We start from the raw sequence: 25,783 nt of genomic DNA, 5'->3' as shown, positions 1-25,783 counted from the left end.
CTATTGGAGAAATCCTTTCAGAAATCACTGTGTATTAGAGCTCAATATTTGTGTAAATTCCCTTTCCTTCAAAAGTCATGGGTCAAACCCAATGTTGAGGTTTTGAGATCATAGTCTGGGATGACATTTCAAATGCAGGGAGCAATTCATTGTTCGTGGTGTCCTCCTACAGATGAGTTGTTGAGCTAAGCCCATGGACTAGCTTTTCAGACTTTCATCAAAGAAAGAAACGGAAATTTCTCTTCTCTTTTCAGGCCAACAATCCTCCTGATAGAATTAATTATTCACATCACAGTTGTCTGTGACCTGTGGCATTCACTTCACCGGTGTGTGTCGATTAACTGCCAGGTTCCTCTGCACATACGATCACGACACTTTACTGAAAACTTTTTGAAGTGTTCTAAGATAGTCTTGATGTTTATCGGCACGCCATCAAATGCAAGTACTGCGTTCGTTCGTGTAGAGATTATATCTTGAAACTTTTGAGCCTTTCCTTGTAACATGCAATGTGGAGTCCTGTAGCTCAGTGGTTAGAGCACTCGCCTCATAAGCGAGAGACCTGGGTTCGATTCCCGGCAGGGCAAAATGTTGGGCACGTTTCCCAACTCCACACGCCTCTGTTTACCTAGCAGTAAGTAGGAACCCGGTTGTTAGTCGATTGGCGGATCGCTTTTCCGGGTAATAATTCCTCAAAAAAAATAATAAATTGGTCACTTCAATCCACGACTGTTTGTGGGACGCTGCTGTGCGCAATTGGCTGCCGCGTTTCTGCCGCAAAATATACAGTCAACTCACTTTACGGTATATTCTGTGAAGCGCTTTGAGACGTCTCGAAGACGTGATAAGGCGCTATATCAAATGCAAGGATTATTATTAAGTGCAGTAATTCTGCATGTTCCCTGCTAAAATACTGGTTCGAAATATTTCCCGAGGAAATCTCTCCAGCCCTCAAGGGGTCAACGTTTGTTGCAATAGATCCGGGAAGGGAGAACCGGGAATCAAATGAAACTTGATCAATTCACCGACAGCAATTTCCTATCGTAGTTTTGTGTGAAATTATCCTGCCTAAGCCAGGGAATCTTGGCTGGCAAAAAATGGATGCTTGTTAGAAATGGATTCACATCTGTGCCTAAGTGCAGTGCGGGATCTCGCCACCTACAATTGCCAGAGGAATGAAACTGCTCCATAACAGGCATTTTTGTGCTCACTTTTTAAGATGAGGCGAGATGAGATTTGTGAGACAATAACAGGCTGGAATACGTGAAAGTGAATTATTTTTCAAAGAGCGAAATATTCTTTGCCGTCTCAAAACCGAGTGATTTGATAACATTATTTCACCACTCTGGCTGAAAGATTCTTTCAACTGGAAGAGTAGAGTCTGAGGTGTCCCTTTGGTTAAATCCCCACTGATCTCGACTGCTGTTGACCCCGCAGTGAATGAAAAACTTAACTGTCCTTTCCTGAAGCAGATCAGAGGTTCTGAATGTGACAAAATGCTGAGGGGCGATCGATAGAGAAGAATACATTATCAATTATAGTCTGCAGATGAATGAGCAGATAGCCTTCTGGTGCTCACTGTTACTTGTCAGTGCGTATGGATATTGTCCCACTCACCCAAATACAGATTGCGCTTGAGGGTGCAGTTGAAGAGCTGCTGGATTTACACGCACCAGTGGTTATTGCAAAGGCCACACGGCGAAAATCGTGTTGAAATGTGCAAATAGACATGCTGGTTAGAGACCAGTACTAGGATAGACTGGGTGTCTCCCATCTGGGCATCTGTGGCCAAATCGCATCCGTGATCGAATACATAAGCGCCCAGAGGCAAATTTAGATGTTCGTTGTTACAAAGAAATTTTTAGTGAGCTGTAGCAAACGTGCAGCTAACGTATATTAGTTGTACGAACGTGTGTGTTTGTTTGTGCCTTTTGCACATGCAGACAGCTGTGGTTATTGCAGGGACAGTTGTTTGAAAACAATTCTGTTCCAAGGAGAGCACTAAAGCGTTGGAATACTTCTCGTTGGCGAGGTAAGCTTATTCCTGCCAGGTTCCTGCTCGTTCCCTGAATTGCCTTCAATATTCCTTTGCCCTGGACAGAGGAATAATTGTCCATGCCTCTTCCTGACTATTATTGAGCAGCCTCGTCGGGAAGTGCAGTATGTTAGCTTGTCAGCTCGTCTCAGTCGGAAGTCCAATCACTTCTTGATCAGAAGATTGAGAGGTCAAGCCGCACGTCAGGGATACGAGCTCAGTGGCTTTGCTGACACTCCAGTGCGCTGTTGTGGGGGAGAACTTCATTTTCATAGCTGCCGTCCTTTGATGAGAAGTTAAACCGAGGTCCCATCCCCTTGTTCAGATTCATTCTAAAGATCCCATTGACGTATGTATTCGAAGAGAAACTTGGCATCATGGCCAACAATTCACTTCCTGACTGTTTGTGGGACATTGCTGTGCAACTTTGTTCCCTCTTAAAGGTTCCATCTCCAGAGAGAAAAGTTCCAACCTGCCCAATCTTTACTGATTGCTGTATTCACTCATCCCTGCTAACATCCTGGTAAACCTCACAGGATGACATGAAACTATTCTTGAAACTCTGGGAGCTGAGTGCGAGAATAGGTCGGTGTCGGAGTCTTTGTTGAGTGTAGGAGTCCCAGTAAAATAAATTTGACTGAGTTCCTCCCAGTTGCCTATGAACATGTACGGGAAGCACAAGACTGCTTGCAGTTCAACACCAGTCTTGTGCTCCCACTTTGACAGTACCCTCTGTGGTGCACAGGTGAGTGCTCGTCTAAGCTTAAGAGTTGAGACAAATCATCAATCATTTATTCTTCATCCAGACTATTGGGTAAAAGTTCTGGTGAGTGTTGGGCACAGCTTTAGCCAGAATAGTCACTACACATTACGGTATATTCTGCGAAGCGCTTTGAGACGTCTCGAAGACATGATAAGGCGCCGTATCAAAGGCAAGGATTATTATTAATATTATTATTATTGTTGCATTGTGAGGTTCCTGGGGTGGTCCGTTTCAGATGGATTGATTTGGGGTACTCTGTGCAAAAAATATTGCTGGACTAAGTGAATGTGTTCTCTGTCCTAACTAAGACGAGAATGCCTTTAAAACATCCTGCAAATTTTGTCTCCTAAATTCTGAATTCCTACATGATAAGTATGGGGAGAGAGCGAGGGGGAGGGGTGTGGGACTGATCGGATAGCTCTTCCCAAGAGCCGACACATGCATGGTGAGCCACATGGCCTCCTTCTACGGTTCTATGGACCGTTCTACGATTGTATGGTAATCAAAAGTCGTAAATGAACATTGCATTCGTTTCAAAATGAAACCCAGAACTGCATTGTGTCCTTATAATCTGTACCCAGAGTACGCAGTTTATTGCACAGCACTGAGGCCAGTCAGTGCTAAAGAGAAGAGCGTGGAAAGGTGATCAGATGTCTTGTTTCTGGCTGATAAAAGCAGTCATCACTGAAACTATAGCCTCGTTAATATCCCCCACCTTTAAAATCACCCCAACAGGATGGAGCTCTGCAGTCCATAGCAGAAGCTCAGTATTTTTTTAAAAAAAGGTTGAGAGACCGAGTGCCAGAACAATACCATCTGTTGTTTAAAAATAATTGTTGTCTGATCGGGAGCCCCCCCACCCACCCCCCGGTACAACAAAATGATATTTTGAAGTACTTCAGAGGAACTGTGCAGACTGTTCGTCAATACAAAACGAATAAGCTTCGCGACGGCACTGACTGGACAAGGACTTCTTTCCAAAGGGGCTTTAGAGGGTTGAGAGACAGAGCGATGAGGTTAGTTTTGCCTGGTTTTACATGAAAAAAAACACGTACGGGTGGAATTAGCAGATGCAGCAAAGTCAGGCTCTTCCAAACACCTGAGTAGCTTCCAGGTGACGGGCAAATGGGCGCGTTTGCTTTCAATTCATTTGAAATATTTTCACATGACTGTTTGGAATAACTGTTTGCGTGGCATTTTATTACACCGTGAGCTGCCAGGACTCCTTGAATATCTTGTACGTTGAATGGTGCATCTGTGTTTGCTGTTGACCGTTTTTTAAAGCAATGACAGCATGGCACATTCTCTCTCGCTCTCTCGCTCTCTCTCTCTATCGTTCTCCTCTCTCTCTCTCTCTCTTCTGTCTCTGTGCTCGTTTTTTTGTTGAACAATGGTTAGTCTGCGCACAGAAAGCGACTGGCAAACGAATTGACTTTCATACCATTGCGTTTATCCTTTCCTAATAGATAAACACCGCGGATCAGTTTATCCTTTTGGCCTTTAATGTCGCTCCGACTAATTAATTATACAAAAAGGAGGTGCTTTTCTTCTTTCCAAAGCGAGTTACGCACCTCTCTGCCTGTTGGGAGTCAGAGACCGTTGCACTCCTGCAGTCTTGTCTATTCCGATCTTGAGAATATCAAATTACCGAACTAAAAATGAAGTCTGAAGAATATCCTTCGCCTATCTTTGTTCCGGTGTCATCATCTATAATTGTGTGCATTAAAAAAAAAATTGACTGGAAGCAATGCTTCCTGTAGCAAGCATTAAGCTTTTCCCCCGATAAGTGAAGGCAGTCATTGAATTACTCTTCATTTAAACTGCTTGAACCATTGGTTGTCAAATTGTATATTTTTCAAATCAGCTGAGAGCTGAAATTGGGTTCTTTGCACACAAAAGGGCACATTCCCAGCGTTCTATTACCGACGTTAGTGAAAAATAAGTGGGGCTGCCGGACTGATTTAACCCATTAAAATCCATATTTTTCTATTAATACTGTACTCCTTGCCGACCTTGATTCTGTTCTGTGACACAAAGTTTCTGTGGCCGTTCAGTGACCCCTCGGCTAAGGGATTGTCTGCACTCGAGGTAACGGCTTAAAAGGGGGACTTGATTCATTTTGCGGCTGTTTTGTTTGCGGGTAATAAATGAAGCTGAAGTGACAGCTCTCACAAACGTTAAACCAAGAGAGAGAATGAGAGAAATGTGAGTCAGTGAAACGACACACGTCGAGAGAGGGAAGACCGAGAGACAATATTCGCGAGGAGAATGCTGAACGTTTGCTGTGTATCTACAACGAAGGCTTTGAAAGGTAAGCAGTTTGTTTAATAATAATAATACTAATAATCCTGGCTTATGATATAGCGCTTTTCACGTCTTCTAGACGTCCCAAAGCGCTTCACAGAATATACGTAAAGTGAATTGACTGTATATTTGTGTAAACAAATAAACAAAACAATGTTTGTGTGAGGAAGAGCGTAACCTTTTGGAAAAAAAACTGTAAAAGAAAGTTCGGTATTAGCTGCGTTTATCCGAGTGTTGACAAAAAGGGAAAGGGTGCATATAAATCACGAATATTACCGTAAACAGATGCCCCCCTAATCTTTCTTGTCTGTCTGTTGCGTTACATTATTTTTTATCCAATGACTTGTGTAGAAAGGAAGCGATATAACTTGTACTTTGGCACAGAATTATTTTGTTTCTCCCGACTGATAAATTGATTCGGGATTCTCTCCACTGATCAGGTTGGTTGGTTGGTTGGTTTGTTTGTTTGTTTGTTTGGCTATTTCATTTTTCTTTTGTCCCCCTGCAAGACGATAAGCGATAACCTTCCTCGTCCTCAAACCGCCCATCGCCGTTCAGAGCGCGAACCTGCTTGCGATACAAGATTAGGACACGCCTGGTTTATTTATTTCGGACGCTAAATGGTGTCGAGTTGCGTTACATCCGGGTGGAATTACTGGAGCTTATTGTGCCCTGGTGTGTTTCATTTCTGCTTCTGTAGGCGGGCAATAAATGATGCGAGTAATATAAACGCTCTGAGACCTATCCGGCACGAAAGAGCACTATGGAAATGCAAGTTATTGTTGTTGTGTCATCTCGGGGGTGGAGGGGTGGGGTGGGGCGGTGGGGGTTGGGCAGGGGGTGATGGTGGGTGTAAGAGCACTCTCGAGTCTCATCTAATTTCAGTCCCTGACAGGGGAGAGTTTCATCTTCTCTCCCCGAGACACTGGGCGATTCTAGGGTCTTGCGTCTCGTTTATTTTTCTTGCTTTTCTTGTTCAGTTACTTTGTCGTCTTTTGATTCTCTGTTTGTTCTCTTTGCTCTTTTCTCTTTGGTCATCCACTCCATCCACATTGACCTAAGTCTAAAATAACATGGCAATCATCCTTCCACTTGGTATAGCGCTGGTTGAATATCATGTTGTGTGGGAAAGGCCGCAAAATGCTTCACAAGAATTACTGTGATGCGTAGTGACTGTGTATCTGTTGGCAAACATGGCAGCCAACGTCACTCAAACAGCCATGAAGTGAATGGCCAATTTTATCGGAGGGATTGTTGGCCAGGGCACCTATTCTTTATTCTATTCTTTTTGAATAGAGCCGTGGGATCTTTAAAGTTGTCTACCTGAACAAGGAAATGGGACGTCAGATTAATGTCTCATCTGAAGGATGACAGTGCTGCACAAGACTCCCAGCATTGGAATATCAGCCCAGACCACATGCGTTCAACATCCCAAAGTGGGGCTTGAACCCACAACCTTTGACTCAGAGGCACGAGTGCTATGAACCGAGCCAGGCTGATTACCCCAGGTGGCACATTAGTTACACATGCAGGAATAAGTGTACTTGTGATCAAAAGGGTCCAATTCCGTATGGGGAGAGTATTCTTGAAAGACGCAGGATGTTTTGGAGCTCTTAGTGTTGCATTACTCCTCAGAACACAATCCCATTCAACTATGTACCTTACCCATATAGCACTGACAGCAATAATAGCCATAGGCATTCGCTTTTCGTTGATTTTCAAGAGGCTTTTGCTTCATGCTGGAGAACCTAGTACAAGAGTCTTCATCAAGTGCTAGGAGGTAGGATGTTCTAGGCTACATTATTGGGATTATTATTACATCAGCAGCGTCCTATAAATGGATGTCCATTGAAATAGATTTTTTTTTTCCGCACAGCAATAAATTAAGCTCTTGTGAATGTTTGTTCCTGACTAATTGGTAGAGCAGCTGATGGAATGGCTGAGGTTGGAGTGACCATCAGAGGCATGATTGTGTGGCCTTAATTTTCACGCTGAGCCCAACCCATGGTATCAGCTGAGAAGTTTGTTCTTCAAATCACCCTCCCAACATACCTCTCTAGTTTCCTCACAAGTTCCTCAAATGCATTCGTCCATTGGCTTTTCTTTCTTACTTTGTAAAGACAGAGTCGGACACCGAGTAAGGCAGATGGGAGAAGGGGACCGGGTCGCAGGGAGATATCCACTTCAACTCCACTTGAACTTGGAACACAGGATTAAGAAGCATCAGGAGCATGAATATTCCATTGGGTTGTGAAGCTATCACTCCACTAAGCATCAGCCAAGATTTAAAATGTTAGTGAATTTCATGTTGAACGTCTTTCTCCGTGAATATCTCAACGTACATCCTGCAGACAGAGGTTACTAACCGAAGTCTGTTCAGTGCCTCCAACTAATGTGGCGACAATAAATAATGAAACACAGCCAAATATTTCAAATAACAGAATCCACCGTAAAAAAAAGATCAAGCGGCTTGTTAATATAATCTGTTTTAACCAAAGAACAAATTAAATCGTATCAAAGACCCCAAGACACGAAGTTCACTGAAAGCCTCACAGTTCGAGATGATTTAAAAATGAGCAGTGATTACTCCTAATTCCCAATGAATTAACATGAACGTTATTGTAACTCTATAGGGTGTTGATCTTTCAAATAACTGACACATAGCTGACATCTGGAAACAATCCTTATCCATTTACTAAACTGAGTCAAAAGAACAGTTCTCATTCATGTAAATCAGAAGAATAAAGACTTATTATTGACCTCATTGACCTGTTGGTAAACTAGCAAGTTTGGTGTTGGAAATTGAGGTCTTTGTGGTTGGAAATTGAAATGTTTCTGATTTTTTCAGTTCCCCGGGTATAGAAGTGCCTGAAGAAGCAGTACGTTCTAATATCATAAGTATCTAATGACAGGATGAGGGAGAGAAGAGAGGGACTTGTTTTTTGTGACGTTCTGTAGCATTCAATGACTGTGTCGCTATTCATTCAGTCTGTGTAAATGTGTAAAACAGATTATCATCCTTGCATTTGATACAGCGCCTTATCACGTCTGAGAGACAATTGCGTACAGTGGTGTCCCATGATTAGAAGGTTTATAACTTTATAACTTCTTTCCTTTTAGTTTTATCTTGGTTGCTCTTATTTAGCTTCTTCTCCATACATATTTTCTGGATAAGAAACTGGTTGAGAGCAGTCCGGGATGTATTTCTTCCTGAAACTCCTTCGCTGTGAAGGAGTCTTAAATCATTGAAGAAACATCTCAATGCTGTAAAGGAAAACAGCAGGGTGGAATGATCAATAATAATAATACTAATCCTTGCATTTGATACAGCCTCTCATCACGTCTTCGAGACGTCTCAAAGCGCTTCACAGGATATACTTTAAAGTGAATTGACTGTCTATTTTGTGGGCAAAACGTGGCAGCCAATTGCATACAGCAGCGTCCAAATAGTTGTGAGATCAAATGAGCCAAAGGGCTTGTTTCATCTGATGGTCCCTTTCCCCACCTTCCACACACACATACACTCTATCTCCTGCCAGGACCGCTGGGATCTAAAAGCTGCACAGCAGTAATTACCAGCTCAATCCTTCAGGATGCTGTTCAATGCAGGGTTTAGGGCTACTACATACCATGCACAATTAATCACTGTGCCTAACGGTTCTGCTGGGGAATAAGATCCAAAAGCAGTGCCGGAATACCTTGTGTGATTTGCCACTGCTGCCTTTAACAAAGCACCTTCTTTCTTGACATTTAAAAAAAAACAAATACATCAAGAAAAAAGCCTGGCAAGTTCTGTCTTTCGGCTGCAGAATAAACTCATGTTATCTCTGGTTACTTGGAAATCATCGGAAAACATCAAAACCCTGTCAGCTGTAAATTGCCCTTTATAGAAACCCATCAAGTGCAAACCTTTTACGTATTCTCTAGGGATGTCACTCTGGCATTTGAATGCATTTGTAATGGTGACACAGGCAAGAAAAATGTTAGTCAATCCGCCTTAATTAAGAGCGAATTAGGATATTGCTTCTGCCTTTAACAGGAATTACTCCTATCAGAGCGTTCATCTTTCATATTTGATCACAAATGCTGCAAATAATGGCAAAACACTGTTAATCTTCTAAAGAGTATAACTGGATATTTGAGACACAGAAATAGCAGTGTTTTTTCTCTGCTTTTCTACGGATGATCTAGGGAAATGCTCCGTGATTCCAAGTGGCTTACTTTGTGTTCGATAAAGTTATCAATTGTTGGCATCGAGTGTGTTGTAAGCTCTGCTTCTGGTAATTTGGGAAACCTTTGGATAGTTTGGGGAGATGCTGAATAACATTGTCTACAGATAAGATACATTTTTCAGTAAATGATTCAATGTCTTAATTGTATCAGTGCTATACCATCTGTGAATCCTCTGACTCGGAGATGGGAGCGCTCCCAACTGAGCCAGGCTGACGCTTTCTATCACATCCCAACATTTTATTTCCCTTCCCAGACAGGAAGGAGCATGCACCACAATTAGCCCAATTCACCAGAACCCCTCAGAGAACGTGTGAATGTCTCCATGCGGGGAAAGAGACAATGGGGAAAAAGGGCAATCGAAGGCATTGATCTACAAGGTGGATGACGGCTGACACTTGCCATAAAGGGAGCACGGCACTCTGCTTATCACAGTTGCAAAATGTTAGGTGCGATAGGTATTCTGCCAAGATTATCGTCATTCTTCTGCTTCGCACAAGCCAATACTGCACAGGAACCTACATTTCTTCAAGGCAGTCTTTCAGTTTGACCATCTGTTCACAGAGTACAATGCTTTCTAGACTTGTACATTCCACATCATCGTCCACAGATAAGGTACATTTTTTCAGTAAACGATTTGACATCTCAATTTTTACAAGTGTTAAACAATCTGTGAACAGATGGTTGGGTCACAGTTATACAGTACTGCAGGTACAGGTAGGAGAGATAACAGAACTGTGAAAGATGAAAATTCAATAGATGCATAACCTTGAGAAAAGCTTCTTTTTCACCAGATTTTGACTCTCCTATTTTTTTTACCCACTGGGATCCAGGGCACTGGATATTCTCCAGAAACTTGCGATTCATGCCTTTCCAATTCATTCCAAATGCATGCACCTTCCAGCTTGGAATCACTTGATAGCTGGGTGATGTTTCACTCTCTAACCCAGTTTCACTGAGACCAAGTGTATCAGAAGGCTGATCCGATACCTGCTGGGCCATTATGGTTTAGTGCCCCAGTCTTTGCCCCAAAAATCCCTCACGATCTCTTGGCCATAATAATGGAACAAAATAGACAGAGATTTCCACTGTCGTGAGTCTAACCAGTTCAGCTTCAAGTTACTTAAAAGTACAAGTCAGACCACAGAAATAAACTTGCCAAACTAAATTAAAAGTTATTTTACCAAATAGCAGAATTAAACTAAATAACTTAAGGATTTGTGTTTCATTAAACACTTGCCTCTTCACTGATATATTGTGTTCCCTCGCCCCGTTAGAAACTTCCCCACTTATAAATTGGTTTGCTTTAGTTTGATCTGGCCCTCCAAATATCTAATCCAGTCTGTTCCACTCCAGTGGTTTCTATTGATTTCCAAATTGTGTGCCTGTGTTTGTCTTTGGTGAAAGCGTGGATATTCTGATGGGACTGATTGTATCGACCAGCACACGAACCAATATGTGAAAATGATTGCATGTTTTTTAATAGCACCTTCTTAAGCTTTGCGAAAACGTCTTTAATGTTTGATCTAATTGTAATACAGGGTCACTTTCAGTTGAGATCAAACAACTCCAAACGCAAACAGTTGCCGTGTGCTCTCCAAGACGTGTGCTTTCGAATCCGAGTGTGTCTTTAAGAAACTGTTGAAGTTCGAGCAGCCTGTTCTTTTCAGCAGTCTGATCTGACACAGACCTTGAATCTATTTGCTTTTGCAGACCGTAAATGGTAGAATTTTATATCAAAGCTGCATTGTATTGATTTTATTTTCTCATGAGGTTAAAAAAGCTTGGAGCCTCCTACGCTTTTCACCGGGACAGAAATGCACTTGCTTATTTCATCTGTCTTTTTTGTAATTAAGCCTGGGGGTTGATGAGAAAGCCTTTCACTTTTGTGCATAAAATACTTTGCAGGCATTTTCTGTACAGCAATGTTCTTTGGTTCAAGAAATCTATTGCTCTGTAATTTTGCACCATGCAACTTTATTTGCCGGAACGTCTGAAGGTCTTCATCAACCAATTTACACTGATTAACCTTGATCTTTAAACACATAGAATTCCTCACTTTGTTATTAAACCCTCATAAAGCATTCATTAATATTTAAATTGCTTTAATGTCCTACAGCATGCAGTAACAACTCTACATCAAGTAAATATGAATCCACAGTAGGATGTAATCTATGTAGCCTGTAAGGGGAATTTGGTATGATCACAGCTGCTACTTGAAATAATCTTTATAACTGTGCATTTCAGCTAGGTAGGGGGTGGCACAGGTCAATTATTCCCAATGTTACCTTGACTATAAATCATCCAATTCCCCCTCAGAAGAACGGTTACCCTTCAAACCCTGTCATATTCAAGGTGATAACTTTAATCAGCCAGTTTTCCATGCAGGGCTTCCCAGAGTTGAGATTACAGAATTGCAAGCCAGATTTGTGACTGGTGAGCTAATTCTATAACTGTGGCCGTTCCTTTTAGATGCACGGCAGCATTTATCGTGGAGGTGTTTAAAGGAATCAATTGGGCCAAAGGGAGTTTTCACTCATTAGGTTTCCGTCCTCTGCGGGCCTCGAGTGTTCACGCACAGTCACGAAAAAGGTCAGTTCTGTGTGTGTTCGATAATGCACCTCAGCTAGAATTGAAAAGAGCAATGTTATAATAATAATAATAATAATAATAATAATCCTTGCATTTGATATAGCGCTTTTCACGTCGGGAGGACGTCCCAAAGAACTTCACAGAACACACTGTAAAGTGAATTGACTGTATATTTGTGGGCGAACGCGGCAGCGTTCATTGTCCTGCACATGTTTACGGAATAAAATTGGCCCAAACTGGAAAGACTTTCAGCCTTGACCTTGAACTGAAAACCATTTTAAATGGGAATAAAAGTTCCATTTCTTTTTGTGTGTTGTTGTATTGAAAATCGCTGCAACGATGTGCCAGTCGAATTTTTTTAAAAGAAAAACCATTATTTTAAAAGTGTTGCTTTCATCATTTGACTCCAGGAGTTACTTTCAACGTCATAAAAGAATGCCATTTGAAATGCAAAATAAAATGCTGCGGATTTTCTGAAAGGAAACATATCTTTTATATATCTTTATACGGTATAAATATACAAGACAGTTAGAGTTGCTGTGCAGAGCTCACTGCTCGGCTATTGCGGAGAGATCCATGTTTTGCCAATCAAATTGCAGGCCCTGAGTCCCAAGTGATGTGCTTTGTTGTATCTATGTCTCCACTTAAGCCTTTCATTTCAGATCTGTCTGCTCAGGTGGGTGTTAAAGAATCCATGACACTATTTGAAAAGACCAGGGAGTTTCTCCCGGTGTCAATCCTCCAGATAAATTGGTTGTTCACCTTTCTGGGCTGTTTGTGGGATATTGTTATGTGCAAATTGGCTGCCACATTCGACTGCAAAATACCTGGCTAGTTACTAAACTTACCAGTACTGTAAAGCGCTTGAGACACTTTGATGATGCAGGCGTTATATCAAATGCAAGGAAGAAATGCATATTATTAATTTTTGGGGAGAGATGGGGATAGAGAGGGACAAAGGGGAATTGGGTGGGAGGGAGGGAAGGAGGGAGGAGGTGGAAGATGCAGCCAGCCGATGTTACCGCTTTTGGTCGGTGAATGTTGTTTTATGTACAAACGTGACGACTAGTCTGAAGCATGAGCTAAGGCATCACGTCCTTGCAATCTATTCCTGTGGCTGATCTATTACGTTTGCAAAGGCCATTGGACGTTTCACACCAACAAGAACGAGCGAGAAGCTATATGTTATTAAAATATAAGATTAGATTTCGAGCACTTTGCCTTAACCAAGTCTTTCATACCAAGTTAATATTAAAATGATTAATCTTAATCGTGCTGGTGAACTTAAGATGGTAACAAATGGGATCTGTACAGGTTGAAGGTGTGTGATCGTTCATAGGCTAGTTAGAGTATGAATTTAATTTAGCTTTGAAGGAAAATAAATCAATCGAGATTGCAGATTCATTGATTGTCCTTTCTTAAAACACATTGCCATTGCTTCAATTCCAGCTCCATGACTAGATGGCTCAGAAACTGTTTATGGGGCATTATGAAGTGTTTAAATCTCAATGTATTAAAGCATTTCAGTAGCTCTAAGGCATTAGGAAAGAAATTATATAGGGATTAGTTTTTTTTTATCAATCTGGCAGTCTTGCACATAGCTGCAGAACTGCTGATTGCTTCATCATACAGCATAACCTATAAATAGAGCTTCATCAAGTTTAAGATGAGAACAATTAAACACCGGTGCTAAGACCAGTTGCCTGTAACAAAATGCTTGGCCTTGGAAGATGTATTGGTAAACAGAGCATTCGGAAGAATTGGGATTGATGCGAGTTGTCTTTCGGGAGGAAGCCTGGAATCTCTCAATGGCATAATGGGCGATGGCATCAAATCAACAGATTAAAACCGGCCTCATTCCAGGGCCCCCATTTGTGCGCCTGTACAGCACAGCGCCAGTTGACACACATGCAAGCGAAGGATATTTTACGATGAAAGGTACTTCTCGACAAAGATAACTCCGCTTCAGAAAAACAATGTTTATTCTCGAACGGAGTAACTAGTCATTTTGCTGGCTATGTGGGTGCTAGTCACTGAGGGGAGGGGGCTGGGGGGTGGGCTCGTGGGTGTTGGTGATAGAACTATGTGCGACTGAGCAATTACTGACAGTTCTAAGGGCCGCTTGATTCCAGTCATCGCTGTTTTGGGAGAAGGGTGGCCTGCGTGCAAATTGTAACGCTAGCATTGGTCACGGAAGAAAAACACCAGCCTCGAGACGGGAATGTATCTGTGAAGAGGACAGAACTGTTTGCAAGGAAGCGTGCTAAAAGATATCACGGCACACACAGCCTATTTGGCTTTGCTTGTTCTAGTTTTAATTCAAGTCAGATCTCTTTCAAGCAATGCTCAGTCACGTGTGTGTTTCAGATGAGAACACCTTCTTATTTTGCTGAGAGTTTTTTTTAAGGACGTGAAGTTTCTCTCTGGGATGGATTTAACCAACTCCGCACAATTTTGTCATTGTATTTGGGGCACTGAACAAGGTGAAAAATACAACAACTGATGCATTAGGGTGAAAGAGAGGGGGTGATAAACTTTGGTGTGAAATAATGCAAAGTTTGGAATTTTTTAATTTGGCTTCATTTTTTTTTCCCATGATGAGGAAGCTGTGTCAACTGCAAGGATTTCATATTATTATCATAACATAAGAAGTTGCTTGAAGAGCAATTGGAGTGAATTCTTTTATTTATATTTTTTATATTTATGGATGGTAATGGTTTGGAGATTTTTTAAAAAAATACTTCAACTATAAGATTATCTCCGAAAAGTTGTTATTTTGACTGTGAACGTACATCTCAAATGGAGACTGTGTGCCCAAGTGAGACTAATGCAATCCTTTGGATAAAGTGCACTTAATGTCTAAAATCAACAGTCAATGTCAGGTAATATTTGCTCAAACCACATTGTTAACAGTTTATTAAATACAGTTAGGATCTTCCTTGATGGGTTTCATCAGGTTTAATTCAGCTATAATTAGAATTTGGTACCGTACAACCCTGGCAAGTGTATTCAAGCAACGTACTCCTCTGACATACTGTGAAACAATAAGAGCAAGTCAATTTGGAACTCTCGGTAAAAAATTATCAAATTGAAAGGATTAATTAATTACTAATGAAAGTTAAAAGACTCTTCGCTCTTCACAGTATTACTGGTGCAATGCGTTCATGCAGTGTGAATGCTAAAGTTATGTACCCACCACCTGCCGAGGTCATAAAAAAGAACTCTGAAAAAATGTGTTCAACTCTCGGCGAAGCAGTGAAGTGGAAGACAAGAATTATGGAGTGAATAATGAGCATCTGAAGGCAAGTCACAAGGCCTTAACCTATCTGAGGGGTTCCAATGGGATCATAAACCGAGAAAGCGATTTGTAAGAACCTTATGACCAGAAAGTTAAGTTCTAAGTTTTGACCTGTGTCTCTCCAGCTTTTAAATTTAATGCATGTCTCAGATTGTAAGACGATCTGTAATTTGTTTTAGTGAAATCCCGGGCTCACTTTCTGCTCTGAGTAGCGTTGACTTTTATTGGGGCATTATTGGGGATCAGAAGGGTTGGAACCTTTAATATTATTGCAGGGAATTTGCATGCATAATCTGTGCAATAAATCAGGAAACAGAATGGGCCATTTCAGTGTCCTGGCCTCAACTACCAATGGAGGATGCTGAGGTGGGACCAGGAGCAGGAAACCCGGCTGATTCAACCTCCCTCACCCACCCTAAATTGTCAAGAGCCAATTTATCCTCTCCATGAAGCCACAAGCTGAGACCAGCAAATTCAGCATGAGCAGGATTCAACTCAGCGAGCTCCTGGACTATAGGCTCCATCAGATTTGCCTCACTAGCTGTACTTTTTAAAACTGATTTTTAAACTAATCCAGACTCGCTTTGATTTTACCCCAAACAAATTTAAGTATTTGAAATGTACCATTTAGCAGCAATTAACTATCAGGATGTAACTTGGCTTAATGTGTTTGGCGTCTTGCTTTTTGAAACATTCAGTCAGGCTGATCCGAATATGTTTTGAAAGGTGCTCTTCTTGTTCACGAGCTATTTTTGATTATCTATTTCAAAGTTGACTACCCAGGCATGAAATTTATTTGATACCGGGATCTGATTTCTGTTTGCAAGTGACAGAGAAGCCATATTTTTAAAAGAGTAATGGCTATCTCAGGAGGATATAAACTTTACTTCACTGTTCTGAGCAAAGCTTGCGTGAGTATTGCCAGATAATTAATAGTTAAATAGTTAATAACAGACCTGTTTGTAATTGTGAGATAAGTGTATTAAATACTTAGGTTAGACTATTCCTTCACAGGAGCTATATGGTTTTAAGATGTGTAATAGCGAGAGACAACAATAAATTATATTTATATTACACTTTTCGTGTCAGAAAGACATCCCAAGGCACTGAACAGTTGAGGGTTCATTGGTCAGTTAAAGGATTTAACTTAAAAATAAATCATTTGAATGATTGCCCTTTCACTACCTGGCGGTCGCTCAAAACATCACCTAGAGAAGAAGGATAACAATTCACAATTTGGGTGTCTATCACTTCCAGTATTAACAAGGAGGGAGTTTCTCCCGGTCAGTGTCCTGGCCAACAATCCCCCCAAATAACACTGGTCATTCACTCCATGGCTGGTTGCGGGATATTGCCGTGTGCAAATTGGTTGCCATGTTCACCTACGAAATACACACAGTCACTCCACTTTACACGGTGTCCTGTGAGATGCTTTGAGACGGACGTCTTCTTGATATGAAAGGCGCTACATCAAATGGGAGGAGTATTATATATAGCAAAATCCTTTCACTGCAAAACCGCACAGTTCATGGGTCTAGAATGCAAAATCATCCAAAGCTGCGCAGAGTTAATACACTTTCATCGATAAAGACACTCGGTGTGCCAAAAGCGAGTGTCTATGTTTTGCTGAACGCAGCAGCTATGCCGGTGATGGGAGAACTTGCACCAGCAAAGACTCAATGGGCAGAATGGCCTCCTCTTATGATATAACTTCTGAGAGGTGAACACCAGAGAGGCAATTGTTCTGGCTACAGAAATTCCCTTTCAATTGACAAAACAGTTTCTGATGGACTACTTAGCACCTTTCTCCTTGGCACTTGCCAGTTAACACTCATAAGAACACAAACTGCCGTCTGCCTGTGCGCCATCTGGCACGATATGCCATTGGGTGAGAATGCCCTTTCCTTCTCACGGACATCTGCGACAACAGGGCACGAAGGTGCAAACTGGCCCATTTGCTCTGCCGTCCCTCCGCTAGATCAATCAGGTGACCTCGTTGGGAAATCCACCATCTGTTCCTGCCCAATTTGTCTTGAAGTAACTGAAAGGAAGTGTTTGCGGTGCTTGATAACAACAACAACTTGCACGTACACAGCATCTTTCGCGTAGGAAGATGTCTCAAAGCTCTTCACAGAGATGGAGTGGGAACTGAAGCAAGGTGGGAGATGGGGGTGGGGGGTTTGGTGGGAGATGATTGAAGGTGCAGTCAAAGAGGTAGCTTATTATAAGGCTTTGGAAATGGAGAGGGAGGGTGCGAGATGCAGGCATTTAAAGAGAGACTTCAAGGAAAGCGGGAGCCAAGTGGCTGAAAGCTGACCCACTGATGTTACGGAGCGAGGAATCAAAGTACGCTTCTAGAATGTACTATACATTTCTGCTCATAATTGAAAAACATTCAGCTGCTCTCTTTCAAAAAAGTTTAATCACTGTAATATTTTTGTGTGTGCGTGGTGGGGGGGTGGACCACTTAATGAACCGACTCGAATTGAGAACATCAGCCGTTAAAGCAACCGAAAGTTTCTTCTGAAAATATTCGGCATTTTCTTTGTGGAGCTTATTCTACTTGTTTCCGAGCCGGGCATCCTTGGGATGTACAATGCATCTTCTCGTGTTGATCTGTTAAAACCACAGTCTGAAAGGGAAATATCTGTAAACCTGCAATTCCAATTCATTTCCTGCTCCTGCAGATCTCTCTTACACAAAATCTTGAGTGGAACTTGACTCCCTGACTGGCAGTACTACAAAGAATCCTTTGTAAAGCTCCTGCGAGCTATGTTCATACAAATTGTTGGTAAGCGTCCAGACAATTAAGTAATGTTGACCAATGGGGCCTCCAGTATCAACTACAACAGCAGTCAATCTTCATTGCATACACTCTACTTAATGATCTGTTAATCTTAACCTTGTTTACTGAGTCGCTTTGAGTGGCACCATAATAGAAAAGCAAATGTGCGCAATTGGATTGAGCCAAAGTAAACCGGATGCCTTGTACCCTGAGCTAACTAACCATCCATTTATCAGATGGCCGTGTTCATTTTATTAGGAGCGGAAATATAATCCATTGTGTGGGGGTGGGTTTTCTGCTGGGTGCTGCGTACGCTTTGAAACTATCGTGCGTGCTTGCGCGTAGACATGTTTGGGCGTGGGTGGGTGGGAGCCTCCGAGAATTCCTAAGCTCTGAACGCAATCGAGGGAGGGAGGGAGGGAGGGCGGGAGGGAAGGAGGTTAGGGGTGGTGGGGAATCAGATAAGATTTGAAAGCCAACATCTGTAAAGCACAGAAATCTGCTCAGCCTCTTAAACCGAGCTCCTTGATATGCAGTCATGTAATTACACGCCGAACTTGATCGTTTAATTGTTGTGTGAAATTAGCAATTGTGCGGACAGCTTCTTGAACAGTGTGAGAGCTTTGCCGCCAGCCAGTGGAGACAAGGGCGCTTGCTGATAAGATAAATGAAATAACCGTTTGGCGTGGCTCGGGAAAAAAAATATATATTACTTTTATCGGCAGCCTTTTCACATTATTAAATATTGGTGGCAATGGGCTTGCTATGCAGTGTTGATACCGCCGCTGTTGAATTGAAAATCTCTCCCTCCCCAATCCCCTTCCGGACATCTGGAATTAATATTTTTTTTCATCTGAAGCCATGCGCCACAACTGCCATTCACTTAAAGGAACGCTATCGTTCTGTCGGAGAGGAAAAGCATTCCGATAACGACCTCTGACGTAACCAATGGCAACGGGCATAAAAGCTCAGCCGTGTTCAAAATAATAGCGGCCATTTCAATGGCTCATTCGGGGCGACTTTCAAATAAACTGCTCCGTGTGTACGAAATAATATCTCCATAGATACTGCCTGACCTGCTGAGTGTTCCCAGCGACTTCTGTTTTTGTTTCAGATCTCCAGCACCTGCAGTATTTTGCCGTTTGCTTTACAAATGAATACGGCTCCACGTTAAACTCTTCCAACCTTTTTAAAAGAAAAGAAGTGTTGCATCCTATAAACACATAGCTTCTGCCTTTCGTGAGCGAACCTCTCGTAGCAGCATTACTTGGCTCTGTGTCTAGTGCCTGCTATCTCTTAGTGTAGCGTTGCAAATTCTGCTGCACTAGTTGCTTACTCTGCCCTCTAATAAAACAGTCACTACATTTGAGCTGTGAAGCGCATTGAGACGTTTCAGCGAGATGAAGGGCTGTGTAATCACGTAGTTAATTCTCTGCTTCTTTCCGCTGATTTTATTGGATTGTTCTAAAGTGGAAAATTCCTTTTCGCGTTACCCCCTTTGCCTTTGAGGGAATCAGCCACTGATGGGTATCCCATTTTAGTCATGAACGGGAACTAGAAACAGAGTCGTTTATTTCATTGTAGGAGTTGGCTCCCAGCACAGCTTCAACGGGCTGAAAAGACTCCTACTGTAGTGTGATTTCTATGATTCAAAGCAATGGATTTCTCATTGATATTGGACTTGAGAATATGGTTAGCTTATCCAAAACACTGTTCTTCACCGCTGTACAGGACGAGGCAAATGCTACATGGCCGGAGTCGTTGTCTGTCTGTCAGATAAAACGGGAAACCGAGTTCCTGGTGGATAATAAATACAATCCAAATACAAAATGACATTTGTAAAGCGTCTTTCATGTCGGGAGGACGTCCCAAAGGCATGATTCAAAATGGCAAGAGTGTTTCTCCTGATGTCCTAGCCAACGGTTCTCCAGATAAAATTAGTCATTCATTTCACTCCAAGATATACAGTCAATTCACTTTGCAGTATATCCTGTGAAGGGCTTTAGGATGTCGAGAAGACGTGATAAGGCGCTGTATCACATGTAAGGATTATTATTTTATTATTCTTCATTTTACGCCCATTTGTGCAATCTTGCTGTGTGCACATTGGCTGCTGTGTTGGCCTACCAGTAACACAGTCACTTCACTTCACAGCAATTACTAGTGAAGCGCTTTGAGACGATCTGATGTTATAGATCCTCTCCCGAATGCAAGGATTTATTTTTTTCCGCCTACAAGACAATAAGGGATGAAAGCAAATGTAAATCATTTGAAATGAACGTTCAAACTTGTGCTATGTAGGGAACATATAGGGCGACTAAACTCAAAACAGATGCTCTTCTGCTAAGAGTTACGCAGGCTGCCATTAGTTAGAGAACAGCTGTCTCCCAGTTTCCGTGCCATATCTAGATATATGTTACATCTGTTGCACCCCTAGGAGAATGATTTAAGAAAATCTGTGATCTAAGTTCTCTCAAGTGTGCCGTCTCGCTTAACGGGCGCTTATATCATATCTGCCAAACTAATCTGGCACTAAATGTTTAAAAAATAAAATTGCAAAATTGAATACATTTCTTTTACAATGAATCCCCAGGTATCATTTCTGTGGAGATATAAATTCAAGTTGCTGTGGCCGTTGGTTGGGTCGGGAGTGTGTGAGGATATCTCTTCGCACAAGATCATCAGTTAAAACGTAACAAATTGTCGAATTCCCTTTTAACTATCTCAACTTTTCTCGAAAGAAGCTTACAGAACAAAAACTCAGGCTGCATTTAAGAGTTTGCCAGATACCAGATGCTCAAAGATGGTACCTCAGTAAAATCTAGATCCAGGTCGAATGTCTCTCACGAACAATTGTGTATTACGTTGAAAGAAAATGTTTTCCTGTTAAGAGCAAACCAAAAACACAGGCACCTGAGACTTGCCCAGACCACGGATACAAAACAAACTTGTTCGTTATTTGCTAAAAAAAATAAAGACATACTGGCCTTAAATTGATCCTCTAGTGCACTGTACTCTTCCATAACATCGAGTGGATTTAATCCACTCTCAGTTTCCGAGTCACTGTTTAAACCTTGCGGTGCAACAACTGTTGTTCCCTCCGCACCTGATCTGTTCTTTCTGAAGGTCAACTGACAAGACGTTTCTCATTTCCTTGATATTAAATATTATTTCCTGCGCAGAGCAAAAGTACTTTTCAGCTCAGGTGAAAACTATATATTTTCAATGAGTGGCCTTTCGCCCCCCCCCACCCACACACACACATATTTTATCTTTTCCTCTGTGTAAATCGCATTGCTCACACAGTTCACACTGCATTTTGTTTCATCGGCAGCTTCCAGGCATCAATACTGGAGCACAAGTAATAGCCAAGTCCAGACTAAGTAGTGCGTTACACAGGGGAGCTCTGCAGATTTGCTGGGGCATTCAACAAAGGTATTGTATAGTTGTAGCGGTGACTTGTACTGGGAAAGTGCTCCAAGCTAAGCAGTGCGGGACACAGGAGAATCCCTTCGCTCATTATTTTAGACTGGGGGCCACTGTAGGCAAACACAGCGTCCCCATAGACCCGTGCAGTTGCACACACAGAGCAACGGGCATACTCCTCTCCCGAAATAATGAGGCTGATGGTGGCTTTGTTCATTGTAGTTGCGCACACAAGGCTTCTCCCGATGCAGACTGGTTGAAGTTACCACATTCCCGGACCGGATTGAAAGTTCTTCATAACTGACGTCAGAGCTGCTCAATAATTGTCTGCGTGGAAGCACGTTTCCAGTCTGCGTGTTTCAGTTGGTACAATACCAGGTTTCCATTCTCCTGGGATAAAACACTTCCTCCATTCCTTGCTTGATAGCTTCCTTCCTGACTGGTCTCAAGGATAGATTTAATTGAGTAAAACTGGATAGTTTCTGTCGGTATAAAAGGAAACAGGAAAAAGGTAACAGCTATTGTCGTGTTTTAAGTATTTCACTTTACACATTTTTACGAGGTGTCTTTTCTAACAGTGCCAGAGTCTGATTTTCTATTAGTATGCCACGTGTTTGGCATCGAAAATCCCATAAAAAAACAGCAAAAATCCCATCACCCCAAAGGAAAACATGAATTTCCATGTGTAGGTGGGAGACATGTCATTCTCAGTTTGGCTTGGATGCTCTTAAGCACGGTGATGGGTGGGTTTCTAGAAGCAGGTCTCAGACACCCGGCTGGCTGACCAAATAAAAAGCAAAACTTCCACCACATCTTTCCCTTACCTGACTCTGACTGACAGCTTTTGATCGTCACACTTCCAACATTTTGCACTTCGTGTTTGTTAAGCAGCTTGCAATAATAATCATAGTCCTTGCTTTTGTTCTTTAATAAGTTGTTGATTATGAAATTACAAATTAAATACTTCAAATTAACACAGGTACTAGATCAAACCGCTATTCAAGTATACTGCTTCTTTTACGTGAACCGATGTTACTCTTTGTCTGTGTCCTTTCTCCATTTTGCACACGAACAACATGAATAAATTGACTCAGAGGGTTGCAGAGATTTCTATAAATTGTAGCCACTGTTTATTTGTAGGCAAACACAGCAGTTAGTACCAGGTCTTTCTAACCTTGGAGTTAGGAAAACTGGTTGTTTTACTTTACTAGCTGCCTCCAAAGGCAGGGCTGGACTGTCGAGACAAACTAGTTAATACAAAAATGATATAAGGCATTTGGAGAGAGACAGATTAATGGCCAGGGTTAATCTGTGTTTCTCTATCAGCGGCTCATCGATTTATTGCATTTTCCAACATTTTCTGATTTTAAGTCAAATGAGCCGATCAGGACAGCTTGAGGTACATGATATCGTATTGCTTCAGTTTGTTATTTATTGCGTTTTAGCTAAGTAACCTTCTGTGTTTCTGAATGCCTTATTTCATAATGAATAAAAGATAAGTGGAAGTGTCTTTTGAGAATCTAATGGATCTCAAGGTTTATGGAGCATTGATAAATGGCTTCTTATGTGTCAGATGTTACTTGAACTCTTCAGTGTGATGCTCATTGGAAACATCACCTCATATCTGTTATCTGACCTTTGCTTTCAGCCACTAATGCCCCGAAACTCTGGGACTCTGTGCTCCAATGCGTCCTCCTTGCCCCCTCCTTGTCTGCTTTCAGATCGCAACTGAAGACTGTGCCTACGTTTAAGCTCTCTGAGAAGCTACCCTGCTATATAAACACATATATTTTTGTACAGCCAGGTGCCTGATGCACGCGTAAACCCGTCACGTTGGTGGAGTATCCAAATCAAGCTATCAAGAGTTGTGCATAGTCATGGGAATCTACCGTGGAGAACGCCCTCTCTACCTGGAGGGATGCTCCCTGCTCATCGAATACCAGAAAAGTAATAGGTACAGATTGGCAAGGGCAAAGGCTGGATTCTCCAGAGGGTTTATTGGTGGAACTGCTGTACACAAATTGACTGCCTCATTTGCCTACAAAGTGACAAAGTCATTAAATTTGCAGTATTATCCTGTGAAGCACTTTGAGATATCCTCCTGATACGAAAGGCCCTGTGTCAATTGTAAAGATTATTGTTAAAATCGCGCAGTTTGCTATTGCCAATGCTGTCCGACAAGCTTTCCCGCTGCTTTTCCAGCTCGGACCACCCCAGGCATTAGAGATTTGACTTGCAGGATTAATAGGAGCCGAGTGGGAATAATCCCTGCCACCCTCCCCCCCTTCCCGCTGTGAAATTGCTTCTGAGGGGGTGGCATAATGTCAGTTATGCATTTAACCGGCGTGGCATTGTGATCCGAATTATTGTTTTAATTACAGCAAGAGAAATGTTTCACAATTTCTGACGCAGATAAACTGAGTCAAAAGACTGCAGCCAAATGGCGCTTTGCATGTGGCAGAGCCGCGCAAAGAGAACAAATCCTGTGACGTTAGACGCCTCCAAGCAAACCCTTTCACTTGGTCCCTTCTATTGTGCGATTTCATTTAAAATATGCGCCGTTTCTGTGAAGGTTCCAGGTTTGTGACATTTTCCGGAGTGCTCCAGATTCCCGCTACATCGCCGAAGGACACTCCCTTGTGACATAATTACTGGAATCTTATTAAAAAGAAACGAGCAGATTACAGGGACGCTCTTCGGGTTCTGTATTTTGAAGTATCGCGTTATTATTTGTGGACCTGGCAGCGAGCGATCAATGAGGCTGCAATGAAGCTTTTAAGTTTTTAAAAATAGCCTTGCAACTACTGCATTGTTCTATACCTTTACAGCATCTCCGCTCTATCTCTTTGACGTCAATCAAAGCAAGAATACTGAAAACAAAAAACTTCCTTTCGGTCAAAATTTCAAAAGTCAATTCCGATCGCAATAATGATAAGAATGATTGATAATAATTTTAAAACACAGAAAGGCCTCCAGCGAAGCCATCGCCTTTACCCGAAGCCAAAATTCAATATTTATTTTGCTCCCCGTTGTCATTTTGAACTTTCCTTTTCCACTTTCTTATTTCTTCTTCTTTTTTTAAAAAAGAAACGAGTTGAAGTAAAATAAAACCTGGAAACTCTGCAGGTGTTGAGCAGTTCAAATGGTGCCCGAACAAGAAAGATAATTGATTGCATTGCCTGCCAATCTTCATGAGCACTGGAACGGTTACGTTGGCGAAATTTCTTTATAGTTTTGAGAAAGCCAGAAAAAAGATCAGACCAAGACAATAAAGACATCAAGTAGGAATTACACGCTTAAAGACACAAACGAGCTGGAAAGATGTGTTGACGTGTTGTACATCAGACAAAGGCAGTCTCAGACGGAAGTCTGATAAGCAGACATAATTCAGATCAAGGTGAGTGAAACAGAGATAAAATCTGTATATAATGATAATAATCATCCCTGCATTAGCATAGCACCATTCCACATCATCTAGACCTCTCCAAGCACTTCACAGGATTTACTAGAAAGTGTAGTGACTGTGTGTTGTAGGCAAACATGGTGATCGAAGGAGGCTCAGAGTGTGTTCTTTCCCACAGAATATTTTAAAAGGGATTGAGAAAGTAAACTCAGCGCAAAACTATTCCGAAGCACCAAGACAGTAGAACAAGAGGACAACTTCCACAGCCTTGTGGACCAAATACTCCAGTTCTGACATCCAAAACGTCATGGTTGATTGTGAACTGCTTGCTGATTACAACACGGTCCACTCAAAAGGCAGAACATTTCAGAAGAGTGAGAGAAGTGGGATTGAGATGAACAGCATCTCAAGAGAGATGATGACTATTAATCCTGCACTGTAGTTACAGCGGTGTACCCATTTCAGTTGCCTGGAAGGATGAGATCAAATGGGCCAAATAGCCTTCTTCAAGCAAATCAATTTTGTGACCTTTCAAAGAAACATTTTCTACATCTTCTAATATCTCGGGATACAGTACATAGCTTGGGACACGACATGTCAAGCGACTGCCAGGATGGTGGAAGGTGAACTAAATGGACCTCGGTCTTCCCCTCGCCTTGCAAATTCTTATGCTCGTATTTTCTTTCCATTGTTACGTGGGAATGATTTCAGAAATGAGCTCTTCCTCCTCGTTGGTTTTACGTTGTGTTTTGTCACAAGCTCCTGCAGCGCAGTCAGCTGAGGTGTACTCTTGGACATGCGTCTGTCTGCAGTGTCGGAATTAAAACGCATCGAAAGGAAGCAAGAATTCACTGGCAATGGTTCGGGATCTAAATTGAACCGGTTACAAATGTGCAGATCTTTTTGCCAGATCATTAAAAAAATGTTAAATTGAAGAAGGCCCTTAGGGC

General features: G+C 41.9%; 1 protein-coding gene and 1 non-coding gene across 4 annotated transcripts in view; both read left to right on the top strand.

Moving 5' to 3' along the window:
* Positions 1 to 25,783, top strand: part of rbfox1 (RNA binding fox-1 homolog 1) — a 642,946-nt gene that overhangs the window by 93,311 nt on the left and 523,852 nt on the right. Inside the window, exon 1 of one of the 3 annotated variants that reach the window (XM_042341049.1) lies at positions 3,744 to 3,811. The exons of 1 other annotated variant lie outside the window; for it this stretch is intronic. The gene's annotated coding sequence lies outside the window, so the exon portion shown is untranslated. Of the gene's footprint in view, positions 1 to 3,743; positions 3,812 to 4,806; positions 5,107 to 25,783 lie in introns of those variants that run through there. One more of the 3 variants, XM_042341050.1, reaches the window with a different exon arrangement.
* trnam-cau lies at positions 513 to 584 on the top strand. The gene has a single exon. It is a non-coding gene; the product is annotated as a tRNA-Met (tRNA).

Source organism: Callorhinchus milii, unplaced genomic scaffold, assembly GCF_018977255.1.
Source record: "Callorhinchus milii isolate IMCB2004 unplaced genomic scaffold, IMCB_Cmil_1.0 Scaffold16, whole genome shotgun sequence".
Taxonomy (NCBI): domain Eukaryota; kingdom Metazoa; phylum Chordata; class Chondrichthyes; order Chimaeriformes; family Callorhinchidae; genus Callorhinchus; species Callorhinchus milii.
Note: the sequence above shows the minus strand (reverse complement) of the source record. Positions and strands in the feature narration are given on the sequence as shown.